Source organism: Ammospiza nelsoni, chromosome 1 (assembly GCF_027579445.1).
Source record: "Ammospiza nelsoni isolate bAmmNel1 chromosome 1, bAmmNel1.pri, whole genome shotgun sequence".
NCBI lineage: Eukaryota > Metazoa > Chordata > Aves > Passeriformes > Passerellidae > Ammospiza > Ammospiza nelsoni.
In genome coordinates, this window is record NC_080633.1 from 116,063,412 (window position 1) to 116,079,220 (window position 15,809).

Here is a 15,809-nt window from a genome sequence, read left to right on the forward strand (position 1 = left end):
GGAAAGCACAAAGAAGAAATCAGTCTGGAATGTGATAATTTTATGTTCATTTCCAGGGGTTCTTGACTTAGTTCCAGACAACATAATTTCTTATGTACAATTTTTACTCCTATTTAGCAGCCTTACTGAACAAGTTCAATTTGGTACATGCATGTTTATAAAATAAGTTTCCTGTCTTAGATATGATCTATAAATCCAGGGTTACAGTGCTTTAAAATACAAAGGTATGTGTAGGAAGACAATAATTTAATGCACCCTTAATGTCATCTTAGGGCCAGGGTGCTGGTTTCATTAAAGGGATCTGGCACGTGACAAAGTCCATGGGCGTTTGTGATGAGCTCAAGGCTGCAGCTTGCCTTGCACTGGGAGGACCTCTCACCTCTGCTTCAATGGGTTGGTCATCTGTCTGAGGCCTCTGTCACTAGTCTTGACAGTGAAAACAAAGACCATATTTTGGTAGCTATATTAGAAGGTGAGGCATTAATTGTATTATTCCATACTTCTTCCCAGAGGCAGCAGCTGCACAGTGTGGCATAATTTCATACAGCTGTTCATCATCTGATTCTTGGGTGTGAAAAACTTACCAGGTAGTAGTGTAAAGAACAACTCCATAGTTCTTGTTTTGTCAGAAAGGGCACAACAGAACTGCTATACATGCACCTAGGCTTTAGCAAACGTCTGCATATTGATCTGAAGTTAAAATATTGATAAGCCACTGTTTTGACGAGGAATTGGGGAATTTTCTGGCTCAAACATGTAATCTAATTTCACATAACGGTTCATTTACTTACTCCTCCCCTTACTACGTACATCCAGCCCAAAGAATGAAGGGCACAATGCACATCCTGTAAAAGTTGGCCACAAGAGGTGGGATGCCTGTGGATTGGACGTGTGACAAATGACTGTGGCATTGGGTGGCAGAGGCTCCATTCAGCACATGCTGCAGGGCTGATGGTTGGCTTCTGGCCCTAGTGCATAAGGCAGCAAGAGATCTCAATAGCACCTAGGATGTGTCTTACACCTCTAGCACACTGGCTTTATTTAAGGCTGACTGATGTCTTAGGCAGGCTTCTTCATGTTTACTCCACTGTTTTACATTTTCAGACTTTTTACCCCAAAGCACATAATTTTTAATTTTAAGATAAAACAGAAAATTATTCCCCCCAGAACACAGCTACAGGAGTAAAGGTTCAAATTCACATACTTTTCATTCCCTTTTTCTGATGCAGCTATGCTAACGCGTGCAGGAAGCAGAAGGTTTGTGTGAGTGAAGCAGAAACACGCCATGGGTTCCTCTCCTTCCTCACATACCTCATGGACCATGCAGAAAATTTCTAGCTAATTAGCGAGGGGACCTGATAAATCATCTGCTTCTTTGGAGCACAAAAATGCAACATGGCCTAGTACTAAGCCTATTTAGCATCTAAAGCCCTGTGCTGCTCTGCCCTCTCAGTCTGGGAAGCAGAACTCTGCATAGTGAGAGCTCCCAGGTGGGATCTTTTAACTGCTGGGGCTTAATGAACATTATGTGAAAAGACCTTTTAAAAGAGGCTGCTTAGCGTTTACTCCTGGTTATAACAACCCTAGGGTAATCTACTTTTGTTGCTGCCTTCTTAAGAGTCCACTTGTGGATATACAGTGACTGCTCGTTCCACCTCTATGCAAAGGACTAAAGTCTAACTATCCTTCATAGAAGGGTATTTCTGTCAGTTTCTTCTAAGTTAAATGCGAATGAGGGGAAATTCTCCCACTTCTACTGTTTTAACTGGCATGACAAGACTGCATGTATTAACCTCAGGTACCTGAACTGAATGACTAAATCGGTAAGCTTGGAGGAGATTTATAGGATGAGCACTAAAATATGGTGTAAAAGAAAAAAAAAAAAGCTTTAAGAAAGGTACGTTAATTGGACACGTACGTAATATGAGTAGCTCCGTTTGAAAGATCTGTGACCTACCACAGATAATGGGGCAAAAGGTAAATCTGAAATTCGTTTTTCAATGCTTCTTGGCTGCTGCCAAGCACAGAATACTAAGATACCAATCTTCGCGATGCCATCTACCCTGAGCAATAAAAAACCCACCCTTAATTTAACCGGAGTCACCAGTCAGCTCCTGAGGCATAAACAGGCAGCTGAAGCACCGCGCGTAGGCTGACTTTAGTGCTGGATGCCGAGCAGCGCTTGGCACAGGTGGAGGAGTTTTCATCACAGACCCAAATTAACTCCGGTGAAGTTGTTCCGCGCCTGCCAGCGCCGGAGGAGCAATCTCCGTGTGGGAGAAGCGCCCAGCGCGCCGCCCTCCCCTCCCGGCGCCGCTCGGCCGAACAAAGGCGGCAGCGCCGGGTCCCCTTTGTGCGCCGCGGGCCGGGCACGGAGCGATCCCAGCGCCCGCCCCGGGCTCCCAGCACGGCCCGGCCCGGCCCGGCCCGGCACGGCTCGGCACAGAACAGCAGCGCGTCGGGAGGAAGCGCCGGCTGCGCGGCGGGCGGGCGGGCGGCTGCCGGAGGCCCGGGCCCTGCCCGCCCCCGTCTCCTCCCCTCGGCCGCCGATCCTCCGCCCCCTCCGCCCTCTCCTCGCGGCGGCGGCGGCGGTGGCGGTGCTTTCCTCGGTCCCGGCTCCTCCGGCTCTCCGCGGCTTCGCTCCGCTCCGGGGGCTCCCGCGCCGCGCTGCCCAGCACGGTAAGAGCGAGGCGAGGCTCGGGGCCGAGGGTGGCTCCGTCCCGCGGCTGCCCCGCTGGCTGGGGCGGCCCCGGGAGCGGGGCGGGCGGGACCCCGCGCTGCCAGCCCCGGCGGGTGTCTGGCCAGGGGGCTGCAGCGGGGCTGGGGCGCCGCGCTGCCCCGGGGGCGGGCGGGGGCTCCCCCAGCCGGGGGCTGCAGCAGGAGCCGCCCTGCCCTGCCCTGCCCAGCCCAGCCACGCTGCTGGGGGTCGGCGGGCGGGCGGACGGGCGGCTCCCGGAGGGGACGGAGCGCAGCCCCGAGCGGGGGGTGCCGCGGGCGCTGCCCCACCGGCCGAGCCGGCTGCGCTCCCCGGCCCCGGGCGGCGGCTCCGACCCCCAGCCCGCGAGCGGGTTCGCGGCGGAGCGGGTAGGGCGGTTTGGCTCGTCTGAAACGCCTCGCTAAATGGCACGGGAAAGCGTATGGCCCGGGAGAAAGCCGCTGGAAGGGATAGCTGTTGGAGTCCTCCGAGTTATTTCCCCGAGTCGGAGCGTAGTGGGAACTTCCTCCCGGGATGCCCGTTCGGGGGGATGCGGGGCTGAGCACATGGCTGCCTCCCCTGGGTCTGCCCCGCGTCTGTCACTGCACCGCCTGCCAAGGGGCCTGCCGGCGCCTGCTCTCCCTTCGGAGTGCTAATCTGACCCCAGGAAAACTTTAGCTGGGCGAGGGAAGGAGGCTTCTCCAAAAGGTAATTTACTTAAACGCGTTGGGTTTTTTTCCCTGCTCGTCTTCCTTCCCTCGCTCAGGCCAGGCATCTGTGGAAAGGAGGGAAAGCAATGGGATTATCTGTGTGTAAGGGTCCAACACGTATGGCTGCTGATAGTGCAGAGACGAAGGTTAAAACTTGCAAAGACTTGGCACTGGCAAATTAGCATCTCCTGTGAATCGTAGTGTTAACTTTTTAAGCTTGAATTTTATGGTCCTTTGCTTGTTGATTGTTCCTCGTGTTTAAAGTCTCTAGATACTCAGGTATTTAAGGACGAAACATATTCTTTGCACTTGCAATGACAATGTTGTTGCATTTTGTAAACATCAGGACAACTTTTATCTTTAATGTAGCGCCTGTTATCACTCAGCTGTATTGAGCTGTACTAAATACTTGCACTGTTTGTAAATCTGGTGCTGATTTGTTGGGTGGTTTTGCAAAGGTCACTTCAGTTCATCCAATACTGGCATTTTTTGTAAAACGCCTGTATTGATTTAGTGTGGTACAGGGTCAGACTTGGCATTTATAAATTATTTCACATTTGTACTTGTGTGCTGTAAGTGCCATGCTTTTTAAAGCAACTATTCCTTAGTTTTTCCTACTGGCAGATCTTGGTGTGTGGTGTACAGGAGGTGTACAGCTTTATGGGCATCTAATGTTAAGTGTCCTACTTATTTAAAAATGTTGAGAGCTCTAAAAGGGTCAGTGTAATCCATACCACACGTGTGCTCAACTGACCTAGAATTAACAGGATAAAACACTTTTAGGCGCTTCTGGAGTGAAAGGTAGGATGCTGTTTCCGCGTGCATGGCTAACAATGACTTGCTTTTTCAAGGTGTCCGGTGCCATGCTCCCCAGTTTGGAGGGTGGCAGAACACCCGGAAAGGCTTGGCTTAAATTGGTGAGACTGGTCATGGGAGCAGAAGGCACCAAGCAGCCTGGAGGTGCTCCACGGGGAGGTGAACACGATGGTGTTGGTGGCCAAGGGAGGTGGATGCAGGGACCACCATCAATCCCTCATGGATGGTGGGCAGCCCTTGCTGTGCTGTGGGGCTGCTGGAGCTGACACAGCTGAGTGCCCTCTCAGGGCCCCCATTTCATGTGGGTTGGTAACTTAGCATGTCAGGTAATGGTAACTATTTCATGCTGCGGGACTGAGTTTCCCCTCTGGCTTTCAGGAGGCAGCAGGCAGGTGCCTGTGCTCTGCCGTGTAGGTGCAGGCACACCAGGAATGTGGTGCTGAGTGTGATTTGCTGCCTCGATGGGACTGATAGCCCATGCCAACAAGTTCACTCTGCTGCACAGAAGGCCTGGACTGCCTTCATGCCAGCGCATCTGTGTTAAGCAAATTGTATCACAAGCTAAAGTTAAGAGTTAACCATGTTTTCCAGGTTCTTGTGGAGATCATTTGCTGTCACTTTGCTGGAGAGGCTCTTTCTGTGTTGTGTTGTAGCAGCTGGCCACCTTCACCTTCCTTGTCTGCCCCTCTTAGGCTTGTGGTGACCATGCTGAAGATCCAGTTATTTAATGAAATAATTAAATCGTGCATTTAATATAGGTGCAGTCTTCCACTGGGTAGGAGATGGTTTTCTCTTAAAGGTTCCTGCTTCTCTTTCAAAATCTGGAGGTCTAAGGTTGATTTAGCAAAGCAAAACTGACTCAAATTGTAGGACACAACTTTGCAAATAAGTTTTGATTGCTCAGAACTACAGAGCTCATTTTGGATAGTGTGCTAGTGTGTAAAGGGAAGGTGTTTCTCAAATGTGCTTTTGTAAGTATGTTTCCTAGTGCTGACTAGCTAAGTTAAAAGTCTGTACACTGAATTATCATAGGGTAGATTTTGGCCATTAATTGTAGTGAAATGCAGAGTAAATAAAGGCTTATGTTTACAGCCTGCCCAGAACTAGAGGGTGTATCTTTAAATTCTGGAACATCTCTGGTCTCTCACTGGCTAACAGTGTGTCTTGTTTTCTGCTGCTAGATTACAGCTCCCTCCCATAAGGCCTTAAGCACATGTGTTGATCAGCCTCAAGTTAATAATTTTTAATTAAACTGAAGGGTAAGTATATGTCAACTACAAAGTGTTTTTCTTTCAAGGAAGCTTTATTTTAGGAGGGCAAGTTCTGAGAAGTTAGAAGAACTAGTTTGTGTTATCCATGGAGCTAAAGGCCTGTAGGAGTTGGAGGTTTAAATGGAAAAAAAAGAGAAAAGCTTGGACTGTTGAAGTGTAATGTACAATAGCTGCTTGGAAACTGCATTTTAAGGAGAAGCAAAAGCTTGCCAAGTTGGGCTGCGGACCTTTCTGTGAGAATAAGATACTGCAAGTTACCAGAAAACCTAAAAGGAATGAAGTAAAGGAGGGGATTGATTGTTGGAGAGCAGAAACTGCAGGGATAGCATGTGAACTGCCAAAAGCTAGAGGATGAAGAAATTTAAGATGAAGAGAGGGGAAAAAAAAAGAAAAAGAGCAGAAGAGAATTTGGCTATGATGTTGTGAGGACCAGGCTGTATGAAAAATGCTTGATGCCTCTAAAATTAGCACTTTCTGTTTTAGTTGTTTAGTTTTAGATATGCATGAGGATTTAATATGGGAGAAAGATAGGGTGCCAAATGGAAATGACTGGAATAAATGTCTTGTGTCTGCTCCCAGTCAAACTAAGTCTGAGGGTCTCTGCTTTTGTGCCCTTTTGTGAGCTGGGGCAGGGCATTGGAGCCAGGTTAAAAAATAGAATTGGGTGTTATTGGGTTAGGCTGAAGGTAGCAGTTGTGATAGCAAGATAGCAAAAGATGTATAGTTCTATTTCTTTTAAAAAGAGAAGGATATCTTCACACCTTTTACTCTGGTCACAATAGAATTTAAGGATTTAGAATAAATTTGGAATGGAAAAAGTAATTAAGTATATAAAGCTAAGTGGAAAACAGGATAAAGAGCATCATGTATTTGCCACAATTAGGTCACGGGAGACTAAAGTTATATTATTACTGGCTAAATACTGAATGTCCTAGACAATAGGAGCAGAAGGCTTCAGTTCCATGTATATACACCAAAAATAATTAAATTGGAAATGTGAGGCTTAGCTAAAGGTGTCTCCTGAAGGAGAAATTATGAGTTTGCCTGCCTCATAAAGCAATTATTCATGCTCTGCACCAGTGTTAGTGGAGAGCTGGTCTCTTTGCTTCACCATACTGGCTGAAATAACTGTATGAGAAGGACAATTGCTGACGAGGCAAAGTTGGTAGTCGGCACTGAGGTGGGTTGGATTATTGCACAGGAAGAATTGAATGTCTGTGATGGCTGAAACAATAGGAATGTCAGGAAGTTGAATAGCTCTAAAAGCAGAGTTATTTACTGAGTGATTATTAACAACACATATGCTATCAGCTGGCAAGTCATCCCTTAAAACAGGTTTGGAGGAAAAGGCCTGACAGCCATAGACAGGGATGACTCTTGTTTGATACTGACCATGAAATGGGAGCAAACGTGGTGCTCTGGAAGAGCTCTTCAGTGAAGGTAGACAAGTCATTAGGCAAGGTATTAGGGTGACTTTGTGTAAAATACTTTACATAGTTCTGGGCACTTATGTACAGAAAATATTAAATCGTAGTGGAACATGTGGATGGACATCCAAACTAGAAAGATCATGTAGTGTGAACAGTCTGGAGTTGGATGAGAGACCAAAACTTAAACTACTCTGTCTTAGTAATGGCAGAGATGGGAGATAGCAGCTGCTTAGAAGTTCCCTGGGGCAAATTCTTGGAGGAGAGGAAGGGTCATAAACTGAAGATTCATCTGTGATTTTGGGTTAAAAACTTGGTGTACGGAAGGGTAATTTGATGGATGAGTACAAGAATAATGCACGTGGGGGATTTGAAAGGAGTTTCCTTACTGTCAGATTTTGGATGCCTTCCTAGCTGTATGTATCCTGAATCCCAGCTAAGTATTGAAGTTTGCATGTGACTGTTCAGGAATGGAGCAGTTCAGGTAACTGAAACTGCCATATTTTATGCTTTGGTGTTCACAGTTAATCAACAGAAATAGTACTTTACTTCAGTAAAGGAGGTGTGATGAGCAGAAGCACTTATTTTTGGGGAGCATGTGTTGTCTAGTCACATGATGGTGGATGGAATTTATAGCAAGTAAAAACACTTATCTGTGACATTAGTAGCTGTTTTGTTCTCTTTTCAGTGCATAATGGAGTGGAATGAAGCTTAACTCATAAAATATTTAAGATAACCACAAATTAATATATGTGGGACAGAAAATGCATAAATGGACATGCAGGCTGGAGGTCAGGTTGGCTGACTTGCACCCATAAATAAATAAAAGGGTTCTCCTGTCGAATGAGTGCCTGTGTTTATCCTCTGCCTGATTTCATGCTCTCTGGTCTTAGGGGTGTTCCATGGCACTGGCTGCATCCTCTTGTTGGGGGCTGTGCTCCTGGGAGTAAGGGCTGCCTGGGGAGAGGCTTGGACAGAGCCTCGTGGGGTGGGTGAAGTGCAGAGCTGTTGAAAACCCTGGTGGGGGCTCTCAGCTGGGGTTTGTGTGCTTGTCTGTGGCTTTGTTTTGCAGTACCTGACCCAGGTGTTGGTGCTGAGCTGTGCCAAGGCTAATGCACCCTAACCCCTGGGAAGCAATTGGGGTATGGGGTGTGCTAATTGAGACACACTTCCTCTAGTGACAGTGCTGAGGACTTGACTGGTTCACAGTGAAGAGAAGAGTGTGCCCCATTGGAAGTGTAAAGATGGCACGTGTGGTTGAAGGCAATGCCGTGTTGACTTTGTTTGATCTTTGCCATAGCATCAGTCTCTCTTGGTTTATAAACTATCCTGTGGCTATGCCCAGTGAAACTTCTGGAAGCTTTGAGATGACTTCAAAAAGAAAAAAAGAATATGTCACCTGTGTGAATGTATTCTGAGAAGAACCATTGAAAAAATAAGGTGCTTTGAGTTTGTTTGTACATCAAAGCAAGATGAATATCTTGATATTGCTTTATGACTGTTTGTTTTGAATTTATAAGGTGGGTGTCTTACTGCCTTAGAAATAATCCAGTTGCAAACTTCCAATGTAGTTTATTGAAATCTGAATTTTAAGTGTTTGCCCTAAATGCCTGTGTATTTTTTGCTTTAAAGAGGAGTTATGTAATGAACTCAATGTGTCAGCATGCCCCATAGGAAGCAATTATGAAAAGATTATGTTGAGCCATCAGAAGAATAATTAGACAATCCCAGGGAAAATTGAATGTGTTGTCCTGGTTGCTTTTAGCATGCATTATTAGGCTGTTTGCGTACTGTTATTTTTCATTTACTGCTATTGCCCTATTATGCAATAAAAGTATAGTTAAAAAATATAAGACTAGGGCTGTGGTGGGCATTATAACATCTTTCATTTGACAGCCTTCAAGTCCCAAATATTAATTAATGTGGTGGAAAAGTTGTTTCACATTTACAAGGGAGAGATTCAACCTAAATTCAAACAGTCTTTACCAAATTAAAGAGCAAAGCACTTGTCTCTTGATGCTTTGCTGTGTTCTTTAAAAACAAAAATCACTCAAATAATTTCCTGTTACAATTTGAGGTCTTGGAAAAGTCTGCATTAAAAAATGGGAGGAAATGTTTTAAGGCTTTACTGGACAGGGAAGATAATAATTGAGTTGAGTATTGTCTAAGTTGTCTTCTTCATCTAGTGCCTCTTCACAGTACTAGACAAGTCTGTTTTAAGTAACTACCCAAATTCATGAGTGGACCCAGACCTTTGGATTTGTGATGACCTTTGTCTCTCTATTTGACAAGTTAATCTGTGCATGCTGCTACTTGGGAGGTTAGGCAACCACAAGGAAGCTGTTTCTCATGTATGCATGTGCATTTATAGATATATGGAGTTTGAATCAGGATGGAGGAGAATCATTTAAGTAATGCTTGGTTAGAGCACTTTTGAGATGATGGTGATGATGATGATAATATGAATTTTATTTTACTTTATTTTATATATATAAAACTTAATGTTGCTGTGATATGTTTGTCAATCTGTTATTTGTCTTCCTGTCTAACTCCAGTGGGTTTGGACCATTTTTAAAATCCTGCTTAAGAACCTTTTGTCACTTTTGTCACATGCAGCCACATACTTCAAGATTATATTCTAAAAATTGCATATTTATTACTAACATTTGTAAATTGCTCATGTAAGTACAATAAGTAACATGACGCATTCTATGTGCATGTTGTATTTAATTGCATTTAATATTTAGATTCATATTATCTGTGTTGTTTTGCCTTTCTGAGCTGCAATATTGCTGAATTTTATTACTGTTGGGTGTCCCAGTGTGTTAGTTTGGGTGTTCAGTGATAATTGCAGTGAGTGTCAATGAATTTAAATGGTAGGCAGTGTGAATGGAACTTCATGGTTTGCTTTTGCTCCAGTTGGATAGATGTTATTTTGTCACTGAAGATCACTTGTGATGGTCTCTCTACATAGTAAAACTTGATACAATATTAGGGACTTACTGATAAATCAGTTAATTTTATTAATGAATATCTGCTAATCAGAAACTAGAATCGCAGTTCCATAATGTGTGATTTTTGCAGTGTGTTTGAACAAATGCTTGGGGAGCATTGCAGATAGGAAGGCCTGCTTATTCAGATTTCCTGCAAGGCCTCCATACGTGCTTTACTGAAGGATTTCAGGTGTTCTAGTTAATTTCTAGTTAATTTTGTCTTTATTTATTGCTGCTGTGCTGTCTTGCACTGTTTTGTGTGCGAGTTCGGGGTTTACTCCTGTTGTAATTTTGGGTCCTATTCCCTGCAAATGAAATGATGCTTATTAGGCTGAGCTTCAGAACTTCTAGCTGAAGTGAATTCCCCAAATCTTTGTGTATTTAAAACTACAGATTTCAGGTCTTTCCCCCTTGTGCCCCTTTCTTTGTGTTTGATAGACTATGAGGAAAAAGAGACACTGACTCTAATGAAACAGACCATATAGGAGTACACAATGTTCTCTTTATTTGAAGAGAAATGTTGTTTTCCTCTGATCTTTGCTATAGTCATTTGAGGTGTTCACTTCTGACTAAAATACATTTATTTATTTAAAAAGTAAATTTTGATTTTTTTCTGATGACCTCTTTCTTATAGCAAGTTTGTGCTAGCACACAAATTTCTTTAAGGACTGAGAACTTTCTTTCCCCCCTGTTTAATTGAAAGATGATCAGTATAATTTCTCTCTTCCTTTCCTCTCAATCTCCCTTAAACCAAAACAAACCCTTCAGTCCTTAAACAAAAGTGTCTTTGTTTTTACATTTGTTTTATGAAATTGCTTGAATCCTTTGGGAAAAGCTTTCCTCTCACAGGAAGAGAGGGAAAAAACCCCCCACCCTTCTAAAGCCAAAACCAGCAAGCCTGCCACCAGACATTACTTTGTTTTGCTATCTGAATAGTGGCAGATTGCATTAAAAAAGCAATTTCTTATCTTAATGAATGAAAAGTGCAATTGCAGAAATGCACACAAATAGACAAATGGTTTTCGCTCAGCAAATGTAAAATTGGTAGTATCCAGGGCATTAATTTGCTACATGCCCTTCTGGAAGCTTCTTCACATTTGGAAGTGGAATTTTAAATGGGTATTTTGTAGATCTGAGAGGTGGGACTATGAACTGCTCCTTGGCCTTTCTGATTTTATTTTTTGACACTGTTTATTGCTAAAAGTCTCTTGGTTGTACACCTTGGTGCTGTTCTGATGCTGTGGCCTTGCTGTGGAGCCATCCATCCTGGCACACTAGGCAGTTGTGTGAAACACCATCTCCTGACCTAGGAACCTGGAAACTGGCAGCAAACATGAGTTAAATGAGAGATTGGGCCAGGAAGACAAAGAATTATGTGAAATATCACCCTGCTAGTTTGTCTGCATGGGCTTTATCCAGAATATATACTGAAGAACAGAGATGCTGATGAGCTATTAGAAGATTATTGCAGCAGACTCTCTCCCAAATGCAATAAAAATGCAAAATTGAGTCAGTGGCCTACTAATCTTGATCACCTGTGTTATTATGCAGGCTGGAGGGATCAAGGATGAAGAAAAATTTTCTGAGTAAATGCTGCAGGTGAATGAAAAACTAAGGCAGCCTCCGTTAACACCAGGAGGTAAGGGCTTATCTGCTGAAGAGTGAGAGATCAGACACTGGGCTAAAAGCATTGGTGCAGGACTGTCCTGGAAGACCCCTTTGTGAGCATTATATGGAGAATTAGGGGTATGGTGGTCTCCCTGGCTTCCACTGGCACCTCACATCTTAAGCAGCTCTTGAATTTTGCTTGACGTTCCCTCTGTTGGTGTCCTGCATTGCTGCTGTCCCCCTTCTGTCCCCAAAGCCCATGCTGTGTCAACTTTATAGCTCATGCTGGGCTTTCATGTCTGTGCAGCTGTGAACAGCTGTGTCCTTATGACTGGCTTAGCCATAGTGTCCTGGTGAAACCTTCATGTCATTTCCTGGGCTTCCTTTTTATATCCCAACCTTGCAAGTACAGCTGCTTGTGCTGCCAGTGCCTGGGAACAGAACTGTGTGTGCTCTGCAGTGCCTTGTGGAGTAGCATCCATACCTCTCATAAACAGGCATGTGCAGAGATGATTATATGGATGTTCATCTTATATCTGAAACATTTTTAAGTGCTCATCATGAAGACTAGACCAGAGAATTATAGGCTTTGGAGAGATAGAAGCTGAATTAACTTGTGCTTTGCTGACTAAGCTGCATTAATGTTTTCATTACTTGCCCTAAAATGCAGTAGGCAAAAGCTGTAGGGAGAGGCCCTGTCCTCCATCTATGCTGAATTTAATAAAATATAGGTTTTCTCCTTCTAAACTTTCATTAGCCAAGAACCTCTATGATGCTGTTTAGATTGTTGCAGTCAGCTAATTTGATTTCCATATTACTTCTGGGTGACTGTTGCTGAAAAGATCTTTTTACAAGGTGCCTTGCCCCAGTATGAAATCAGATCCTCACCCTCCACCTCCTACGTATCTATTGCTGGATTGTGTGGGCTGTGCTGCTGAGCCAGAGAGCACAGAGGAGTATTTGCCTCCTGTGCTGCTGTTGTGGTCAAGGCTAATCAAGTGCTGCTAGTGACCGGAGGGCTTGCTTTCCTGGTGAATAGCAGGATGGTGTTGTGTATTTTGCTCAGAGGGGATCAGCATAGATGCTGAGTAGAGGAGCTGCCCACCTGACAGATCCATGCTCACTCGCTTTGTTCCAGTCTGCTGTGTGCCCAGAACACTTTCCCTGAAAATGCTGTTCCCTGTAGGTGCTGCAGTTGAGCTGGGACAGCAAGGTGCAGACTGGAAGGACAGAGACTGCTATCCAAAAAGCCTTGCAGTGGACATGGTTAGTACTGCAGCTCTGCAGGCCAGAGGCTGTCACATGTTGCTGCAGGTTCAAGGCTGAGGGAATTGCTGTGTGAGCTGGGCATGAAGGAAGGAGGCAGCTTGTGTTATGGTAGCTGGGATGCAGACACTGTCTAATGTGGAGTTGCCTGCTGTGAGGTTCCAGTCTTTCTCCTACGTCTTTCCCATGTCTTGAACTTTTACTAATTTAAAGCTGAACTTCTAATGAGAAGCAAAAAAACCTGTTCCTTAATCAGTGTGATTTGCTTTCATGGAATACTTCATTCAGCTTAGTGCAAATTGTGAAAGCCATGTTTTTATATTTGAAAATTATGTCAGCTGCTCTTGACATTGAACCAGGCAGAAGAGTGCTGACAATCCCCATGAAGTCTGGCTTCAATGAACTGTAATTTAGTACCATAACATACTGAACTGAAAGAAGCAATAAAATAGTCCTCCATATAGTCCTTTTGCATTATAGTTCTGGAGTTGCAGCTATGGGTTTTCCATAGTTTCCTTAATACCTTTCTCTTCTTAATAGGCAATATAAAGAATACCAAACTCCTCAAATTCACTTGAAGTGTTATTAGAATAACTCATATGTTGGGGTAGAGATAATGGCCTCTTGTTCTTCTGTAGAGCAGTCACATGGGCACAAATTCTTTTTTTCTTTCCTTCTTTGAAGTTGTTTTACAGAGTTACACAGAAATGCAGGGATTTTTCCTAGGCTGGGATTTTTCTCAGGTCAGTGTCAGAACTCCCTTTTTCATAATCGCTAAGATTGTGACAACAAGATAAACAGAACTGAGGTGAGGTATATCTTGTTCACCAAGTTGAACAGATCTTAAAATTTTTTTCCATGATCAACTAACTCATTGACATGGCAGTTAATAGAAGTGTAAATGGGAATGTCAGAAACTCTGTGGTCACTGCCCTGTAAGCTTCACTGGCACCTACAGTGAGTGTTCTCCAAGGGTAAAGAAGAGGCAGAGCTTGGATATGGAGGAGGGAATTACAATGCTAGAGTAATTGGCCGAGTTAATTGTGGCTGCTGTGCTTGGTACCTCTAAAGGCTTCTGACAGTGGAAGGAGAGTGCCATTGGGTTGTTGCCCAGTTTCTCTTTTTTAAAAAATATTGTGATATGTCTGATCACAAATTCACAGACTTTGAGCTCCCAAAGTGTAGAAGAACTTTCCTTGATGGGAAATTATAGAACATACCTGCTTATGTGTTCTGAATTATATGGTGGTTTTTGTTTTAACCAATTCTATTCTGACTTGGGAAAAAAGGTGATAGGTTCTCATGAAAAGAGATGTATTCCACATGGAAACCATGTACATAATTTTCAGATGATTTAAAAGCGCATTTCAAGACAGATCAGAGTTATCTTGATTTATGTATTTGGTCTTCAGCCTATGTACAAAATGTAAAGTGAAATAAAATTAAGATGTCTGGTTTATTATGTTGTTTACTAATAAAATACATCTAAGTGTTCACAAGGGAAAATTTTATTTGGAAAAAGATTCAAATGAAGTACCGCCCTACTGTCTCTGTTGTTACTTTTCTGTTGTCTTAAATTTTTTTTAGTTGTTTTTTTCCCCCCTTCTAACCGTGCCTAGGATGTGTATTTGAGCTAACCATTAATGCTTCATTTTTGATGTCTGTTGTACTTTTACCTGTATGCTAATGTATGTAGATGAACAGGCCAGGACATGACCTATATAATACAAGTGCCTTAATTTACTCCTATGTACATTCCAGGGTGTGGATATTTAAATAAAAAGGGAAAAGATGAGCTGGTGCCTGGTACAGTAATTCTAGCTGGAGACTGGTACTTGTGATAGGTGGGTAGTTATCAAAGTAGCCACCATCTGATGCCATTTTTTCCCATTCTTGCTGTAAAGGCAGCTCATGGAGACACATCCGCAGCCAGGCAGGGGCCAAGGGCCTGCTTGGGCAGAGTCATTCCTCAGTCCTCTTTTCCATCTTGAAGGCAGGATGCACGTGCTGGGCCTCTCCTGGCAGCAGGGTGCACCTTGCAGCTGTGCTTCCCAATGATCTTGGGAAGAGCAGCTCCTGGAAAGCACAGAGCCTCCCTGCTTGCCCCAAGTTCAGGCTTCCTGCAGGAGCCCATGGGACATGGCCTGCCCTGCCTCTCTCCTGGATTAGGGCATGGCTGGCCTCTGGGTGGAACACAGGATCTACCTGGCCATCCCTGCTGGATCCCTTGGTGTCTCTAGTGCTGTGACAGGCACTTCACAGGAGGATGACAGATGATTCCTTTGATGCTGTGCCAGGAATTCAGTCTTGCAGAGCACTCACAGGTCATAGTTGAGATTTTGCATCTTAGATAGAGAGAAATAATAAATCCTTCACATTAAACAGGATGAGAATACACAAAAGAACGTTTCCAGGAAAGCATGCGTGCATGAGATGGGGAAAAGGAGTTGATCTGGTTTCTGATGTGCACCATTAACTGTGGGATCTGCAACATTCCTCAACAGTCGAGAAATGTTACGTGGATGTCTGCAGGTGATCTTGAGTCATCTTGGAGACAGAAGACTGAATCCTCCTCTCAATCCCTTGGTATTCCTTCTGTAACAGGATGGTGTCCATACATTAATAATACTGTTTTTTTTTAAGTCTCAAATGATCTAATTTTCTAGATGAGCTTTCCCTTTCTGCAGCTGGTTTGGACTGAATCTGGGGAAGCAGTTCCAGTACATGGTCTGTATCCAAAGGATGCTCCTCTGAGGACTGTTAGCTATGGTAGGAATGTAGTCCTTAGCAGGTGGGCTGGGCTCAAACTCTTGCCCTGCCCTGTGCTTGGAGAGGTTGTCCATGAATTCTGAGCTGCAGCATTGCTCCCCCACATCTTCTGAGGGGTGCTGAACAGACTGGTGACAAGGCAGACTGAGGTGGGCATCCAGTGAAACGTGTTCCCCAGGTCCCTCTCCCAGGTTCTCTCCTAAAATATCGGAAATGCTCTTACTTCTATCTTCCTATCAGTCCTCTTAGTTGGA

The 15,809-nt window shown here is 44.1% G+C and overlaps 1 protein-coding gene across 2 annotated transcripts in view; it reads left to right on the forward strand.

The window, feature by feature from the left end:
• Positions 1-2,493: 2,493 nt before the first annotated feature.
• FAM110B (family with sequence similarity 110 member B) overlaps positions 2,494-15,809 on the forward strand; it is a 113,259-nt gene continuing 99,943 nt past the window's right edge. For both annotated transcript variants that reach the window (XM_059474511.1, XM_059474494.1), the window contains exon 1: positions 2,494-2,679. The gene's annotated coding sequence lies outside the window, so the exon portion shown is untranslated. The remainder of the gene's footprint in view (positions 2,680-15,809) is intronic.